Source organism: Oreochromis niloticus, linkage group LG9, assembly GCF_001858045.2.
Source record: "Oreochromis niloticus isolate F11D_XX linkage group LG9, O_niloticus_UMD_NMBU, whole genome shotgun sequence".
Taxonomy (NCBI): domain Eukaryota; kingdom Metazoa; phylum Chordata; class Actinopteri; order Cichliformes; family Cichlidae; genus Oreochromis; species Oreochromis niloticus.
In genome coordinates this window covers 2,024,608-2,042,077 of record NC_031974.2, presented here as the reverse complement: position 1 = coordinate 2,042,077, position 17,470 = coordinate 2,024,608, and the positions used below count along the sequence as shown (strand labels likewise).

Here is a 17,470-nt window from a genome sequence, read left to right as displayed (position 1 = left end):
AGAAAATAAGTTGGTGAAATCTGGACGGATGAGTTTACTGTCAGCATTTTAATCATAAGTTTAAAGGCTGTAGGTTGCAGCCATTGCTCTAACACTGTGTATTAATGTACAGGGCTCAGTGCTGGTTCTAATTTCAAGCTTTTCTTTGTGGAATAATTTAGAAATTCATATTTTATTGCACAAATCATTATTTAAGGGAGAATCCTTTATTTCTATGTGTGTGATTCTTGCAGTCCTCCTTAAGAATCCCACCCGGGTGTAACATTGTTACAGAGAGACGAGCGTCAGGCTGTTCCAATTCTCAGCACCGCTCTTCTCTTTTCCTGAGTTCTTAATTCTCCTTCCCACGATGACGTTTTCATCGAGGCAAAGAAAAACAAGTTAGGAAACACCCCACGTGGTTACGCTGCGCTGCTGAGTCACGTGACCGTACAGCAACGAATCACAGCAGAGCAGGAAGAAGGGGCGGAGCAAAGTGTGTGTGCAGGAGAGGAGTCGAGCAGAGAGAGCTCCTTTTTCATGAAACGGGAGTAAAGTCGTGAACTCAGAGGAAAGAAACAAATTAAAGTATCGATCATATACCACTACCAACGTCCTGATCGATACGTGCATCGATCTGCCCACCCTTGTCTCCTGGATCGTAGCTGAGATCAGCGTGAATCACGTGGGTCTCTGCTCCCTGATCTGTTTGCTGTGTTTGGAAAGAGTTCCAGCTTCATCACGGAGTTTCTCTCGGTTTGTGGGCTCATCTAAAGGTAAGCACCGAGCTAACTTTACTGTGAGTTCAGTTCATGTTGAGTTTAGCTCCTGAATGAGGTCTTCTGCTGCTCTCCTCGGTGTCTGTTCACAGTTTATTGTCAACACGTTGAGAGAAGAGTGAGAGAGTGTTTGGAGAAAAACACCAACTAATCATTAGCTCAGCATGCTGGGAGAAGTTGAGCGTTTGCTGGCAGAAAGTTGGAGCTGAAAAGTCTTTTCATTGTCCCTGCAGCTGTTTTTCTGCATGCACCAAACCTCTACAGCCTCATTTCTATTTGAAGTGATAACAGGAAATCAGAGCGATCTGCTGCAGTATCAGGGTCACAATAAACTTTATTGTCCAGCTGCTGTGGATGAACACATGAGAGGACGTGAACTCCTACAAAGTCTCATTTTCAGTGGCGGTCCTAGCCTGTTTGGCGCCCTGGGCGAATACTCCCTCTGCCCCCTGCCCCCCCCCCCCCCCCCCCCCACACACACACACACACACAGACAAAACATATTAAGGACTGTACATTAACATAAAACTGTTGTACACACACACATATGAAGAGAGAGAGAGTATGCATAGTATGCAAACGGCTACCAAACAGCCATCATAATTCGTCATACAATGAGAACAGGACAAATCGACAATTGACAATGACTAATTAATATTAAAATCTGTAACATAATGTATTGTTTGGAGTTTAGTCTGTTACTGTTACTATTTTTACCATTTCTTCTTGGAGCAACTGTAACCCACATAATTTCCTTAGGGATTAATAAAGTATTCTGATTGTTTCAGGATGACCTGCCATTATCCAATGACACATCTGGTTACCTGTATCTTTTGCTCGTTTCTTCTCCTCTTCTTTTCTCTTTTTTCTAAACTGAGCACCTGATGGCTTTGAACTTTTCTTGTCCATCTTCCATTGGTTTTTATTTTGCACTCCAGTATGAACACCCATCCCTCAATCCGAGGATCACCACAACATAACCTAACAGACCTACACCTTAGTTCACAGATTAACTTTGTCTAGGGTTTATTTCTGAGATTTCACACAACCCAGGATTCAAATCATGAATACATAATGGGTTTGGATTTACAACATTATAAATGAAATGTGCTCTATTTGGAAGTAGCCGGCCCCCTCCCCTTTCAACGGGTTGTGTGTGAGACTTTAAATCATCAAACTGTAAATTATAAATTGTTATTGATCCATTTACCCCGAGTCCTAAAGTGTATATTTATTTTCTTACTCTTCTTATATTTATTGTTTGTTTACTTGCACTGCTGTAACTGGAGCCTCGTCGTCTCGTCTCTCTATATACTGGACTGTATGTAGTGGAGATGACAATAAAGTTTATAATAATAATGGATTGCATTTATATAGCACTTTTCGGGACCCCTCAAAGCGCTTTACAATACCACTATTCATTCACTCTCACATTCATACACCGGTGAAGGCAAGCTACAGTTGTAGCCACAGCTGCCCTGGGGCAGACTGACAGAGACGAGGCTGTCATATCGCGCCATCGGCCCCTCTGGCCAACACCAGTAGGCGGTAGGTGAAGTGTCTTGCTCAAGGACACAACGACCGAGACTGTCCGAGCCGGGGCTCGAACCGGCAACCTTCCGATTACAAGACGAACACCCAAGTCTTGAGCCACGATCGCCCGTTTGTTTACTTTGACTTCAGCAGCGAGCAGGCGCACCGAGAGCTCTCGCGCTCACTTTTTGCATACAGAATTTCGAAAAAACATCGGTGCAAATTATAACTCTGTATCATAATGTCTGCTGTTTTCATGTTTGTTGGTTTGTTTTTATTTTGTTTTATTTTGCGAGTTGGTTATTAGATGCTGCTCCAGCCGGTCAGAGAATCCCCCGCCGCCCTGCCCTCTCCTCTCTGTGCCGCAAGCAGCAGGCGCACCTCGCAAACGGAGGGCGCCCTTACTCCCAGCAAATGGGCGATAGAAAACCGATCGGTGCCTATGCCATCCCCACAATGCGCTGGCTGATGTCGGGGCAGCATGAGTACGAGCATTTTTTTTGCCCGTGATGCCGCCCCCCACCACGATGCCGCCCCGGGCAACCGCCCATGTCGCCCATATCTAAAACCGCTACTGCTCATTTTAATGAGTCTGGCTGCTGTAAAGTGATGCACAGGAAGATGTTAACAAAAACTAATGAAACCGAGATGAAAGTAAACAGTGTTCATATTTGAAAGTACAGAGAATAAAAATATTGTGGTGGTTCTCAGTCATCCAGGTCATTGTAGTCTAAAGAGCTTGGAAAGAAAAGCATCTGGACTTCTTTAAATTGCTTGAAGACGTTTCACCTCTCATCCGAGAATCTGCTTCAGTTCTAGGTTCTAGGGTCAACGACACCAACTGTCTGCCATCTATCGTCCAGTTCTTAGATCCCTTCCCAGATGCCTTAACACCCACTCACATCCTGGGCCATCTGACCTCAGGAAATCACATGATAGGGTGGGGCCAATGAGCTCACCTGAAACCTTGGCTGATTGTAACCTACACCCGTTTTCACACCTTGGCTCATGAGATTAGGTAGAGGATCATTAGGGGGTCCATTGTCCCTCTCGGGGGGATACTCCCACAGGGCTTACGGTGTGTTCACATTAAGCGCGATAGACACGACCAGAGCATCAGGTGTAAAATCAATGGAGAAGCGCGATCTCGTGAAAATTCAGAAGCAGATTTGCGTCATGAAAACGCGCCAGTCGCGCTACTTTGATGCGCAAATAAAAATACGCGCGTCAGTTTTTGTGTTGCATTTTGTGCAGTCGCGCGTATCGCGTCTGCCGCTCGAGTTGGAAAAATCTGAACTCCAGCGTCAATTCGCGCCGTGACAACCAATCAGGAGTCTGGTGACGTGGCTCTCAAAGGGGCAGGTCCAGCCAAATCCCTTCATTCTTCATTCAATATGGAGGAAAGGCCAATCAACGCTGTAGCAAACCACCCGGAGCTGTACGACACCAGCTGCTTTCTGTACCGAGACATAGGGCTGTTCGATATAACGATATATATCGGATGACGATATAAAAACGTCTATCGTTTCATTTTACGCTATCGTTTGTTTTGTGGTGTCGCAAAATAAACTGTTTACGGCAATATTTTTCACCATTTTGATGGTCACTGTAGTGGCTATATTAATTTCTTATATTTCTCTCTTTCTCTTATATTTAAAATAACCACTCTACGGTCGGACAAGCGCCTGTTTTTATGCGTTGTTGTTAGCAACAACGACAGTAAAACCATTGTGTGTCCACTTGTTTATTTTCCACATAAACCTTTCACAATAAAGCTCAAGATCCTGTTGAGAGTTTTCAAAAGTAACTGAATCACATGAAAGATGCAGAGTATTTACGCCTGAGAAGCAAAAATGAGCCGTCAGGTGCTAAAAAATAAGCCTTAGACTCAAACGTTAGAACAGGCTTTTCCCCGCAGCACGCTGTGTAATTAATACTTACAAAGAAAACGGCGGCCGTTACAACTTCTGTCTAAAAATGTATAATTTCATACATCGTTAAAACACTCGACTCCAGGTACATGACACCCCGCTGGAAACACTTCACGCAAGTCGAGCTGCCCGAGATTCACAGAATTTACAGAAAATGTAAAAATTTTTGTGATTTATATCGTTATCGTGACGATAGATGTCTTATATCGGGATATGAGATTTTGGTCATATCGCACAGCCCTACCGAGACAGGAATAAAAGGACCGAGCTTGGAGGAAGATATGTGAAGAGATCGGGCAACCTGGTGAGTTCATTCATTTCTCTTTTGAATTTTTTGACTGACCCGGGGAAGCCGCACAAAAGCTAGCAAGCCCGCCTCCTGTTCCGCTATTTTCCCACTGATGTACAAATACCTTTCTGCTCTTATGCATGTTGTCATATAGGAATATATTTTTTTGTTTATTAATAAACAGGACACAGTGGTCCTGCTGTTCATCCGTCAATGCCTCGCTTTTTCGCAGATTTTTTTATTGCACAGTACAGCTTTCAACAATGCGCATTGCATTCTGCAGCCTGACTGACAAATCTCCTCCGTGTTGTGTCTCCTGCGCTTGCCAAATTGATCATATTTGGTTTTGATAACCATCACGTCCAATAGAAAAAACAGCACAAAAACACCCATAACTATGACCCTCATTTGGAAATAGACACCTGCACCGCGAGGGAAAAAGGCGCACAAAAGTGGCGCACAGACCAAGAAAAAATGCGGCATAATAATACTTTTACGTTTTGAAATCTGCGAAGGTTTGCACTTTGAGAATCAACTTGTGAGAACTGTGACTAATCTTCATGTGTGTGGGGAAAAAAGTGTATAAAGTGCATGGCGAGGGGCTAGTTATTCTGACAACCCCTGCTGCAATAAATGAGAGACCATTGTATATACTTTCTCTATGACTATTGTTTTCAACCTGTTAACATTTAATATTGTCTTGACAGAGCCAACTGATTCTGCAGCAGAGCATCCCCTGTTGCTTCTCCTGGCTCTCCAGTCCCTCTGCTCCTCCTGCTGCACCCACAGGTATGTACAGCAAGCACTGATAGCTTTTTACTCGCTTGAATTCCCTTGTGATCACCTTTACTAAATATCTACAACCAATCTGATTGTATCCTGTTTTTTTTTTTGTTTTTTTTCAATGTTGAAAATGAAAATCTAGTAGCAGCCTTCTCATTTCTTTGTGTTGTTTTGTGCTGTGTTTTACAGGCCCACAGAAGAGGACAGCTCCCAGGCGGACGAGGGACGGGTCCCAGGACGGTCCATCGGTGGTGGAGCTGGCCATCCTGGAGTCCCCGAAGAGGCCACACCAGTCTCCAACAGAACATTTCCTCCTCAGCCTTGTTCCTGCTCTGGGGTGCATGCCGCCTCAGATGAGAGTATTAGTGAAATTTCAAATTTATAAATTAGTTTTTGAAAACAGCACAGCTCTGTTCAATTGGGAGACATTGGACCCGAGCAATCAGTAGTTTTCTGATGAGGCAGCAGGCTCTCCAGGGCAGAAACAATGTTCTTATTTTTCTCCTCCTTCTCCCTGAGGCTCTTCCACTTAAAGCTGGGTCCTTTTTATTCCAGTCTCTCTGTAAATAGTTATTTTGTTTATATTTATGTTTAATGTTTTTCTGTTTGAGAATTTTAATATTATTTGAAATAAATTTTTGTAATGACTAATGTCTCAGTTCTACTACACAGCAAATATTGGCACACAACTTGACACATGTAGAATTTATTTTATATTATACTAATGAAAAAATATACTAATATATAGCAACATAGTGAAGACCAATTATTTAAGAGAATAAAGAGAGGTTAGTTTATTTTGGAGTAGAGCTCCATTTATTAAGAATTTTTTAAAAAGGCAGAAACGCTCTTTAAAGGTTTGTGGGTGGCTCAGAGCTGTTGTGGGGAAGTCACTGGGTCTTCAAACAGGCTATTCTTTTGGCTGCCAAGACGCTGCTCCCTCTGCCGAGAAGTTGGCCATGAACTTCTCCCTCACCAGGACAGCCTCGCTGGAGGAATTGTTGGCTGCTACACGACCCAGGCCTGTTTTGAAAAATTAACCTGTGATAAGACATATCAAGATAGAATTGTTATTATCATATAACTAAAGATGAACCAAACTGTTCACAATGTTATCTAGCTCTCAGTTTTGAAAAGGCTGGTGACCCCTGTTATAGAGTCTGACAGCTGCAGGGATTATATACAAATATTCAACTATACCAGAATTAACCCAGGTCTAAATTTAAAAAAAAAAGAAAAAAAAAAAGGAGTGAGTATCACTACAAAGATTAACCCACAGTGGTCCTCATACCACAGTTTGATATCACCAAACACAGAGAGCATACATTGATATGACACCACAGCCATGCTATCATTGCTAACACTGATAACAGCATAAATCGAACTAAATCAGGACTTGATGAGACCTTTCGAGTATTACTAGAAATATTATAACAGTCATCTCCATACCACAGTTTGCTATCAGTAAACACCAATAGGAAATCCATGTTAGCAGTGTATAAACGGATAGTTTAGCATATATTAGCACAGGTTTCAATAAAGGACTACCGTATTAAACACTTCTACTAACCGCAGGCAGATGGACAGGCGATCTGCAGGTGGGATTGAGCGCCTGTAGTTGGTGTCTAGACGGGCGATGCTTGGACTGATGCGGGACAGCAGGTCCTCAAACTGGGTGAGGGAAAGACGGTGGTACCGCTGAAAGCGGCCATCATCCAGGCGCAGCTCCTGGAGCAAGTGGTGAAACTCCCCAAACTGCTCACGCCTCTGGAGGACCTGATGGGCTCAGGTACGGTGAGGACGTCCTTAACGCCGCTGCTCTGCTCTCCACAGTAAATAGAGGAGGGAGACTCTCTCTTCAAACGCTAGCTCGACAGCTGCCATCTTGCAAACATACCGTCTGGCACAACTTCCTCCCACATTTCCCCTTCAATAATTCACGTTGGACATGCGTCGAGGTGCGAATTTGCACGCGTCAAGCTAGGGGGGTCTGGCGCGTTTTGGTCGCGTCTATCGCGTTCGGTGTGAACACACCGTAAAATCTAGGACTCTCCACCATTTGAACCTAGAACTGAAGAAGCTTCTCACACAAGAGGTGAAACGTCTTCAAGCAACTTAATGAAGTGGTGATCATGTCCAGGCCATGTTTTATAATCACGGGGGTTGAAGGTGAAGGTGTTGAAAGTTGGGTGGGGGAGTAACAGGTCATTGTTGGTAGAATCCACAGCAGGAACTGTTCAGTATCAGTGTACATGTGTGCGTGCGTTTCAGGATGTGTGTCCTGTGTTCAGCCTGAGAAAGTGGCCTTCCGCCTATTAGGCGAAGATCAACAGTCCGCAGCCTACTCAGGTGGCAATGAAGAATCAGGCAAGAGAGTCAGCTCATTCTCGTTATCATATCTGAGGGAAGAATTGTTGTTGTTCTCCTTGGCATCAGCCTCCAAGCGTTGTTAGCCTCGGCCTTCAAGCGTCCAGCTGGCGCCTTCGGGGTGGGGGGTAGCTGCATGAGAAATCATGGTTATGTTGTTTTCGGACCAACAGACTGCATCAATTTTACAGTTGTTCTTAATGTCCATCACTGGTCTCCAGGTGTATCTCCTGTTTAAGAGCCGTGAGCTCCTCCAAGATCTTTCCCATATTTTGTTCAGTAAGAACAGCCCAAGCACTCACAGCTCTTCCCATACTTTCGATCATAGCGGCTAGCCTTGTGCGGGTTTGAACAGCAGTCACCGCTTTCTTCAATTTCCGATAAGCCAGGGCCATGCCAGCTCTGATCAGCAAGAACCCTGTTATCATGGTTCCAAATAGGTAGATGTCTTCAATATCCTCGATAGACAGTCCCGCTAGGCACACAACATGCCACTTCTGCCACCCGTCCATCGTGTATCCAGCAGGGAATGTCCCTTCAGGACACTCAGGCTCTCCTGAACCCAGGCTTCTCGTTGAGAACAGAGTGTCAATTGCGTTAAGGGACCAGTTAATCAAATTCATAGTTCTTCTTTAGGTTTTAGAGAACAAGAGTGAGAATGAAACGCTCTCTCAGGGTTTGACTCAGACAAGACCAGACAAGGACATAGAAGCAAGCGAGCAGGGAAGATAACGGGGAGGAGAGCGTGAAAGATACGTCCGTCTCCTCTGAGAGCCAAAGTGAAAAAAAGAAACTGTCTCCCCTTTAGCTTAGTTGTCAACCGGAGCTGGTCAGTATTCTAACTCACCCTGGTGTGTGATGCTGTGCAGCTGTCCTCACAGACGCTGATGTCACAGGACGTCACAGCATCTCTATAATAATCCAAACTGTTGGTAACAATCCTGAAAACCTCCCAGTCGGTGTAGTCCAGACACACCTGCAGATTCTCCACAGCCTCATCAGTCCACTGCTTCAGTGTCTTCACAAAAGCTTTAGAGAGTTTCAGTTTGTGCCTGTTTGCAGGGATCAAGTGAACCATGACATGGTCTGAGAATCCTGATGCAGTGTGAGATGATGACCCTCTTACTATCAGCTCACCTTTTGTTTTGTAGTGTTTTTTCTTCCTTTTCTTTAAATTAAATCTGTGAGGTTCAAATGAAGCACCAAACTACAGTTACTCAGTCAGTGGAGGTTCAGTAGTGCAGTTTTTCACCGTCATTGTTAACTGAAGGCTGACACACTGACTGAAGACATTTAGTTTGAGTGGATTTGAGCTTTCCATCTCAGCTTCTTTTGGTCAAAGATGAAATGCATATAAATATATTTTGTGTTCCAGCTGATCATCAGGAGGAGACGAGCCATTTAGACTCAGCTCAGCCACTACAGAGGAAACAATGACTTCAACCCAAAAGGTGAGCAATAATATCACCAGAAGGTGGTGGTAACACACCTACAATGTGTTTGTTGACATCTTTGATTCCACTAATGGAGTTTCAGTTTGTTCCACGACTTCATTTCACTCACTGCCTCTGTTTGTATCTCTGTCACTGCAGGACCAACATGGAGCGAGAAGTCAGCGCTCTCAGGAGGCTGACAAACCTCACAGAAGAAAGGGAGAGAAAAAATACAGCTGTGATGAGTGTGGAGAGGATTTTACCCGGGCTGGAAGCTTAAAAACACACCAACTCATCCACAGTGGAGTTAAAGCTTACAGCTGTGAGTCGTGTGGAAAATCTTTTACCCAGGCTGGACACTTGAAACGACACCAGCTCACCCACAGTGGAGTCAAAGCATACAGCTGTGAGTTGTGTGGAAAATCTTTTAACCAGGCTGGACACTTGAAAAGACACCAACTCATCCACAGTGGAATTAGACCGTACAACTGTGACTTGTGTGGAGAGTTTTTTACCCAGACTGGAAGCTTAAAACGACACCAGCTCATCCACAGTGAAGTTAAACCGTACAGCTGTGACCTGTGTGGAAAATCTTTTACCCAGACTCAAAGCTTAAAAACACACCAACTCATCCACAGTGGAGTTAAAGCGTACAGCTGTGATCTGTGTGGAAAATCTTTTACCCAGGCTCGACACTTAAAAACACACCAACTCATCCACAGTGGAGTTAAAGCGTACAGCTGCGATCAGTGTGGTAAAGCTTTTACTCACAGTAGCCACTTACGGCTTCATCTAGTTACCCACTCTGGAATTAAGGCGTACAGCTGTGACATTTGTGGAAAAACTTTCAGTCGCCAAGGGGACCTAAATATCCACCTCCGCATTCACACTGGACATGATGTTTACTGCTGTGATCAGTGTTGGAAACCGTTTACAACAGATGCACAGTTACAAAGCCACATGTTTACCCACACTGAGGAGAGACCTTATAAATGTGACCTGTGTGAGAAGACTTTTAAATCTCCACGTTACCTGAAAATACACCAAGAGATCCACACCAGAAAGAAACTCTACAAGTGCAGTTACTGTGTGGTATGTATTTATATTTTTATCTTCTAATTTCAGTGTCACTGTTTGGCTCATTAAATTGTGTTAGCATGTTAGTAATTCTACTGGACTCAATGGCATCTACTGGAAGTAGAGGAACCCTGTAAAATAAATATATTCATTTCCAAATAAAGAACAGATCTTAACATAGTTACAATATGGCACTTTTAAAAATTTATTTCTGAGATTTGTGGTATTTCCACAGTATATTTCCTCCTTTTTGCACATGGACATCTGGTTTTAGGTGTGGTCTCACCTAGGGTTGGGCGATATGGCCTAAAATCCATATCGCGATATAATTTGAAGCACGTGCAGTAACGATATATATCGCGATATATTCTTTTCTTCTGTATAACGTATTTTTTACACTATAAGGCACACTTAAAATCCTTTAATTTTTTTCAAAAATCGAGTGTGCCTTATGTATGAATTCTGGTTGTGCTTATTGACCTCGAACCAATTTTGGCGTGCAGAAATCTGTTAAAAAATGTTTTAATGGATTGTCAGAGCATTACGGCTGCCATAGTGAGGAGCTTCGCGGAGTAATCTGTGTGCAAAACTCCGTCCGCTTCAGGTCCCAAAGTCAAATGAACACTGGGAGTTAAAAACAGTCTAAATTCTTTCATCTATAATAAAATCATCAGCGTTGCTGCTTTAGCAGGTGTAACAATTAAGTTTAACATCCATGCATCCATGAAAACAGAATTTATTAAATTTAACGGAGTTAGAAGTTAGCAGGAAGTTAGCTCGCTAGTTTCCACCTAAACATGACATACCATGTTCTGACAGTGATTTTTGAAACTAATTAAAAGTACAGCTCTGCTATCACTTCCAACATAAATAAAGACAGAAAACTAAACAGCAGTGACGTTTGTAGGGTTACTGAAGTTGGACTACCTGGTATATAATGTTGTGCTACGTGATTGCTAGCGACACAGCTATGTTAGCATAACATTAGCACAGTGAAGCTGGAGGATGAACGCCAACTATTTTTTCCACTCCATAACAGTTAACGTGAGGGATTCTGGTGGTTAGGGACAAATGCAATCGCATAGCAGTTTTTGGCTTTCCCCATATTTCAAAAGAGCTTCATCTCTTTGCTATGACTGTCGCCCGGCATAATTTGCAGATGATAAGGGTTGTAGCCGCTGCTATGCTTTCGACCAAAACAGGCGCAGCTTGATGACATCATTAACATGCGCTATCGCGATAGAGCGGTATAGTCAAAATCTCTATCGTTGGCCAAATTTATATCGTTTCTATCGTATATCATTTATATCGCCCACCCCTAGTCTCACCCTCAGTGGAGTCTCAGTCCCAGCTCACTTAACTCTCACTTCCAAGTTTCATACACGGCAAAAAAAGAAATATATTTAAAAATCTCCTGAAATTTCCTTTCCTACTAATTCGTGTGAATGTGTGAGTAAGGTATGTTGTATAAGGTGCTTTGAGTGCTCAGAGTAGAAAAGTGCTCTATATGAACCAGTCAATTTTACTTGTATTCACTAACTGAACAACAGGAGGGTCATCTAACTAAAACCAATCAGTGTATCCCACCTGACCCCCTCAGAATCAGCTGACTTTTAATAGTCTCCAAGTTTTATTTACTTGTCCTCAAAGTATGGTGAGAGTCTGTTTGCAGCCAGGGTAGCAGTGCTTCTTGCTGTTCCTCTGACTTACACTGTCTTTGTGTCTTTGTTTAGAAGCAGAGCGACACAGATGGATCCAGTTCTCAACCCTGTCATCACTGTGGAGGTGGGAAAGCGTTTCGTTGCGACCTTTGTGGAAAAACTTTCAATCAGCAGCGAAACCTAAAAATGCATCAGCGTAGACACACTGAAGACAAAATGATCTACTGTAAAGAATGTGGAAGAGGCTTCCCCACTCAATCTGATTTTAAACAACATGAAATCTTCCACAGTGGTGTTAAAAAGCACGCCTGTAACCAGTGTGCATACTTCTCCACCTCTGCAGGTCAGCTTAAAAGACATAAACGAGTCCACACAGGAGAGAAACCATACAAGTGTAGACACTGTAACAAAAGGTTCTCACAATCGAGCAGTCGTAACCTTCATGAACGTACACACATTGAAGGGAACTTCAGCTGTGACCAGTGTGACAAGAGCTTCAAGAATATCAGTTCATACTCCAAACACAAACGATCCCATTCTCATTATTCATTATCTGCTCTGTGCAAACAGAGTAAGCGTGATCATGAAATCATTCCTATTACTGAATCACAATGACTCTGCAGAGACAGAAAGTTCCTCTTCTGGTTTCAGGGTCAGACTTAAAAACCTTGAGATCAGGCTCCACAGAGTTCAGATGGAATCTCCTGTAAAGAGTATCAGCTGATGTCACACTTGGATCTCATGAGGTAGCTCTGATTTCTGGACCTGCAGTAAATAATCCTGAATCTTAAATTTAATAAGCTGCAAGTATAGATGTGTACATCAAGTTTTTGTGTTTTAATTTTAATGCATTTTATTGCTCTGAAATGCTATTCCTTTTTACATAATTCCCCCTCAGAAAACAGTAGTGTTTAGTTGTAGTACTTGTATTATAAAGTTATAGAAATATCTTTTAAAGTCAGCTGATAAGTGTCAGTCTTGGTAGCCGGGGATCGGTCTGCCAGGGCCTCCGCTCCTGGCCACCCCCTGACTCACATTGCACCCGACCCCTACGGTGCCTCCTGTGGGTGGTGGGCCTGCAGGAAGATGGGCCCCTGTCCCTTTTTCGGGCTGTACCCGGCCGGGCCCCATGGACTAAGGCCTGGCCAGCACACGCTCGCCCTCGGGCACCCTCCCCGGGCCTGACTCCAAGGCGTGTCCCCGGTAACCATATCCCAGGCAGGGTGAACTGTTCCCTCGATGGTCTTTTCATATGGTCTTCTGAATTGCTCTTTGTCTGGTCCCTCACCCAGGACCAATTTGCAATGGGAGACGCTACCAGGGGGCAAAAGCCCCCAGACAACATAGCTCCTGGGATCCCTGGGAGACACAACCCCCTCCACCACGATAAGGTAGCGATTCGCAGAGAGAATCAGCACTTCCGAATTTGAGGCCATGAGCCTCAGCCGGAAAGGGGTGGAGTGCCCTGGGCGAGGTTTTCCAGGCTTGTCCCACCTGGAGGAGGCCCCGGGGCAGACCCAGGACACGCTGGAGAGATTATATCTCTCGGCTGGCCTGGGATTGCCTTGGTGTTCCCCTGGATAAGCTGGAGGAGGTGGCTGGGGAGAGGGAGGTCTGAGCTTCACTGCTTGGGCTGCTGCCCCTGCGACCTGGCCCCGGATAAGCGGAAGAAAATGGATGGATGATAAGTATGTGCAGTTTAAAGTTTCAGAGCTGGTTAGAAATGCACAGCAGCACCGAGCAGTGTTGCACATATATTAATAAATAGAATTTGGCCCATTTTTCCACTCTATGTAACTTTGATAATCAAATCACCAGAATAAATAAGTGATTTCATGAAGCATTAGTGTGCCATTTTCATGTTATATTTTCACTATTCTTTATAGAGCTCCATCACCTTTTCTCTGATAATCTCTGTGATTGGAGAAGGTGAAGCTAACTTGATCTATGTTGCGCAGATGAAAAGTGAAATGACACGTGAAGGAGTTCTGAAGTACAAATATATGTGCACTGTGTGTAATGGGACTTGGCACGACTTTTAGGTTGAGAGATTTACTAAACATGTGGGTGAGTGGCTGTGTTTTCATCTGCCTGTGGTGTATCTCCTGGATCCGGCCTATGGCAGAGCCCTTCTCGATTTTTCTCCCATCGGCACTAATTAACAGGGCTGCATTTAAGCCCTCTGTGGCTGTCTGTCCTTCCCCAGCCCATTAACTACCTGTAATGGAATCAGTTCTCATGTTCCTTGTGAGTGTCTATGCTTTTGATTGTTAACTCACCCTGTTTTCCTTGTGTCTACATCTCTTATAAAACCACTGTTCAGCCTTTCAGCAGCTTGCACCCTTGCTCTGGATTAGTTGCAGGCTACAGCTAAGATCATCCACATGCTGGTTGAAATCCCTGATCGTTAAGAGTTTATCCAGTTTAATGAAGGAAGATGAAAAGTCTGGAAAAATCTGAATGAAAACACCACCAGGGCTGGGAGGGCAGTAAATTAAAACACAGTAAAATATATTTGATGAACCAATCTGAAGTAGTGACTCAAAGGAGTGCAAAGTCTCAGAGTCCATTGCTCTGCAGGAGAAACTGTCCCACCGAACGAAGAGTCCTGACGAAATAACAGCCGACCGGGCAGAACTCATTAAGGTGGATTAATGGGCCTTTCTCAGTTCTCAAGTACGTGAGTCTGTACTCGCGTTCTCGGCAAATCCGGACTAACCAAGAACGCATGGGAGTACGGACTCGCGATTTGTACAATTGGAACAACAGCGTACTTGATGATGTCACAGGTTCGGAGTTTTTACTGCCGTCCCCTCTTAATTTAACTGTGATTAATATGTTATGAAGCTTAACTTTAATCTCAGCCAAACCGATTTACTCAAATAAAACTCTGAAATAGACCAAACATTAAGATTTAAAAATCTAAGAGACTTGTATATCATGTTTAACCTGAGTAGCAAAAGGCCGAGGGGGGTTGAAAATGATGTGTGGGAGTCTGTTCTCACCGGGCTCTAGTGATCCTTGACCTCGCAGTCTGCTATCAAGCTGGTTGGTAACAGGCATCTCCGGAAATGTTTAAGCACTTTTGGAAATATGTGATATCTTGATAAATCAAGCAGATATTGGAAGTTTACACAACTACATTCTCTCCTGAAAATAACTTAAAAGTTTATTTTGTGACCCAGAAAGACTAATATTTAAAAAAAAATTTGCCACGCTCCTCCGCCGTTGCCGTGTTTAAATTTTGGACGAAATGCATTCTGGGATATTTAGCTGTACCAAGTCCACACAAGTCACCACCAATGCATGCTCGATAAAACAGGCGGAGCACATCCAGGACTTTTTTGCATTCTCTGCTTGATGCACATGTCACTGTCACTACCCAATCAGAAACCCGATCGGTGCCACGCATGTGCGAAAGGCCCATACTTCCGCTCATTTTATGATAGTTATGGGTCAGAGTATCTGTTAAGATGTTAACAAATAATAAGTATCTCTTAAAATGTTTGCAATAATGAAACATTTCAATTTAATGTAGAAAAAAACGAAAAAAAAAAGATAGCCACAGATCAGGACTCCCCGATCCTTACTGCACATGTGCAAAGTCAGACCATACAAATTGGGTCTACCCAATTCGTACCGCGCATGTGCAGATGTTTTCTTCTTCTTCTGTTTCTTTTAATGGCAGTTTACTCACCAGTGTACGAGGATACTGCCACCTGCTGACCGAGCGAATGAACCCTATTGTAAACTGAACTAGGCGTGTTAAATTTGATTTAGTGGTAGTCGAGTGTGTTTATGCTTGTCTGTGCGGAGAGGATTATTGGAATAGTGATGATGATTTCCGCTATCACTGTCAACTGTCAGTAAACACTTAATCTGGGTGATGAATCTTCATGTGACATATTACTAGATCTGTATTATAAAGTCTGTAATTAGGCGCCATTCTTCTTATTTTACGGCGTTGTTGTTCAATTGGGGGACGCTCTCTGTTGAGGAGAAAAGCATGAATTTGTTTGTATACGGATTATCCGTTGTTTAAATGTCCCGGGCAGTCGAAAAGGAGGCAGAGCTGTTGAGAAATGCTAGGAGCTAACTGGGCGCTAACCGTGTCACTCAAAATATTGGCAAAGAGAAGAAATGACGTAAGATTTGCGCATGCGTGGTATGGATCGGGTAGTGACAGCGTACTTTGAATTGGAACAATACTTGGTCTCCAACTGATGACATATCACGAGCAGAGATGGGCAGTAACACGTTACTGTAATCCAATTACTTTTTTCAAGTAACGAGTAAAGTAAGGGATTACTATTGCAAAAACGGTAATTAGATTACCGTTACTTTCCCGTAGGAACGCTGCGTTACTGCGTTACTAAAACCGTGAGTTTTTTTTGCAAGAATGTCTCATGACAGTGACGTAAGCGAGTGCGACGTTCATGACAACAGCTGTCTGCAGATCAACAATGGATAATATATCGACTGTGCGAGAGAGTATGAGCATGCAGCGTTTAAAGCGTGGAAGTACTGACCTTACTTTAAGTTTGATTCCATAAAAAGTGACAAAAACATTAGTGTCCGTTGTGCGTGGGAAGAAAACTTCTTTTTACAGCAAAAAAAACCCTCCTAAACTTCCAAGCAAGCACTGAGTGCGCTACGACGTAATGGGAAATTCACAGAGAAACTAGCGGAGTCTTCAACTGACCGCTGTGGCACACCTGCACCAGGGAACACCTCCGCCTACCCCACTCCTGCTTTACAGGTGAAAATACAGCAACAGGACCGCTGATTCTTTGACTTTATTTATTTTCTGCTGTGTTTTACTTGCATCTATTTGAAAGAGTGAGTGTAAACACAAAAAAAATTATTTTATTTTATGTGCTGGAATGTGCAGAAAATAGGTTTAAATGTTAAACAAATTTCTTCCAGTCAGAGAATGTTGCATATAATTAAATTTTTGCTTGATGCATAAAGTTAAAAGATTAAAACTAATAAAACAAGTTTTAAAAAGAGACTTTTCCATTTGATTACATTTTGTATGATGAATTATGCAGAAAAAGTAGAATTGGGCTGAAAGAAAAGCTCTACAGAGGGTTGTGCGATCAGCTGAGCGCACCATCCGCTCCGAGCTCCCTGACTTGCACTCAATCTACAGCAGGTGGTGCTGGACCAAGGCCAGAAAGATCGTGAAGGACCTCAGCCATCCCAACAACGGACTGTTCTCTCTGTTGAGGTCAGGAAAGCGATTCTGCTCCCTGAAGACCAACACAGAGAGACTGAGGAGGAGCTTCTTCCCGCAGGCGATACGGTCTCTCAATCACAATCACACCACCACATAGAACAGACCCACACATATTATTCTTACACACACACTGGACAGTCTGGACTTTGTTTACACTTAATCACTTTAAGCATATTTGCACTGCACAAGACACCTACAATGTGGTTTGCACAACACTGGACATTATATTTCTTCATTTCCATTTAATACTGTACAGCTGCTGTTATTGTATATATATTTATATTTCTTCATACATTCTTATATATTTCCATACTGTGTATTGTGTATTTTGTTGTACAGTTACTTTATTTTCAGCTCTAATTCATATATATTTTATTTTATTCTTTCCTAGTTAAATTT

At 43.2% G+C, this 17,470-nt stretch overlaps 2 long non-coding RNA genes across 2 annotated transcripts; both read left to right on the top strand.

The window, feature by feature from the left end:
• The first annotated feature begins 356 nt into the window (after positions 1 to 356).
• On the top strand, positions 357 to 9,294 carry LOC109199639 (uncharacterized). The gene is made up of 3 exons (XR_002059958.2): positions 357 to 755; positions 9,037 to 9,112; positions 9,254 to 9,294. It is a non-coding gene; the product is annotated as an uncharacterized LOC109199639 (long non-coding RNA).
• A 525-nt stretch (positions 9,295 to 9,819) lies between these two features.
• On the top strand, positions 9,820 to 15,964 carry LOC109199642 (uncharacterized). The gene is made up of 2 exons (XR_002059961.2): positions 9,820 to 10,186; positions 11,905 to 15,964. It is a non-coding gene; the product is annotated as an uncharacterized LOC109199642 (long non-coding RNA).
• The last annotated feature ends 1,506 nt before the right edge of the window (positions 15,965 to 17,470 follow it).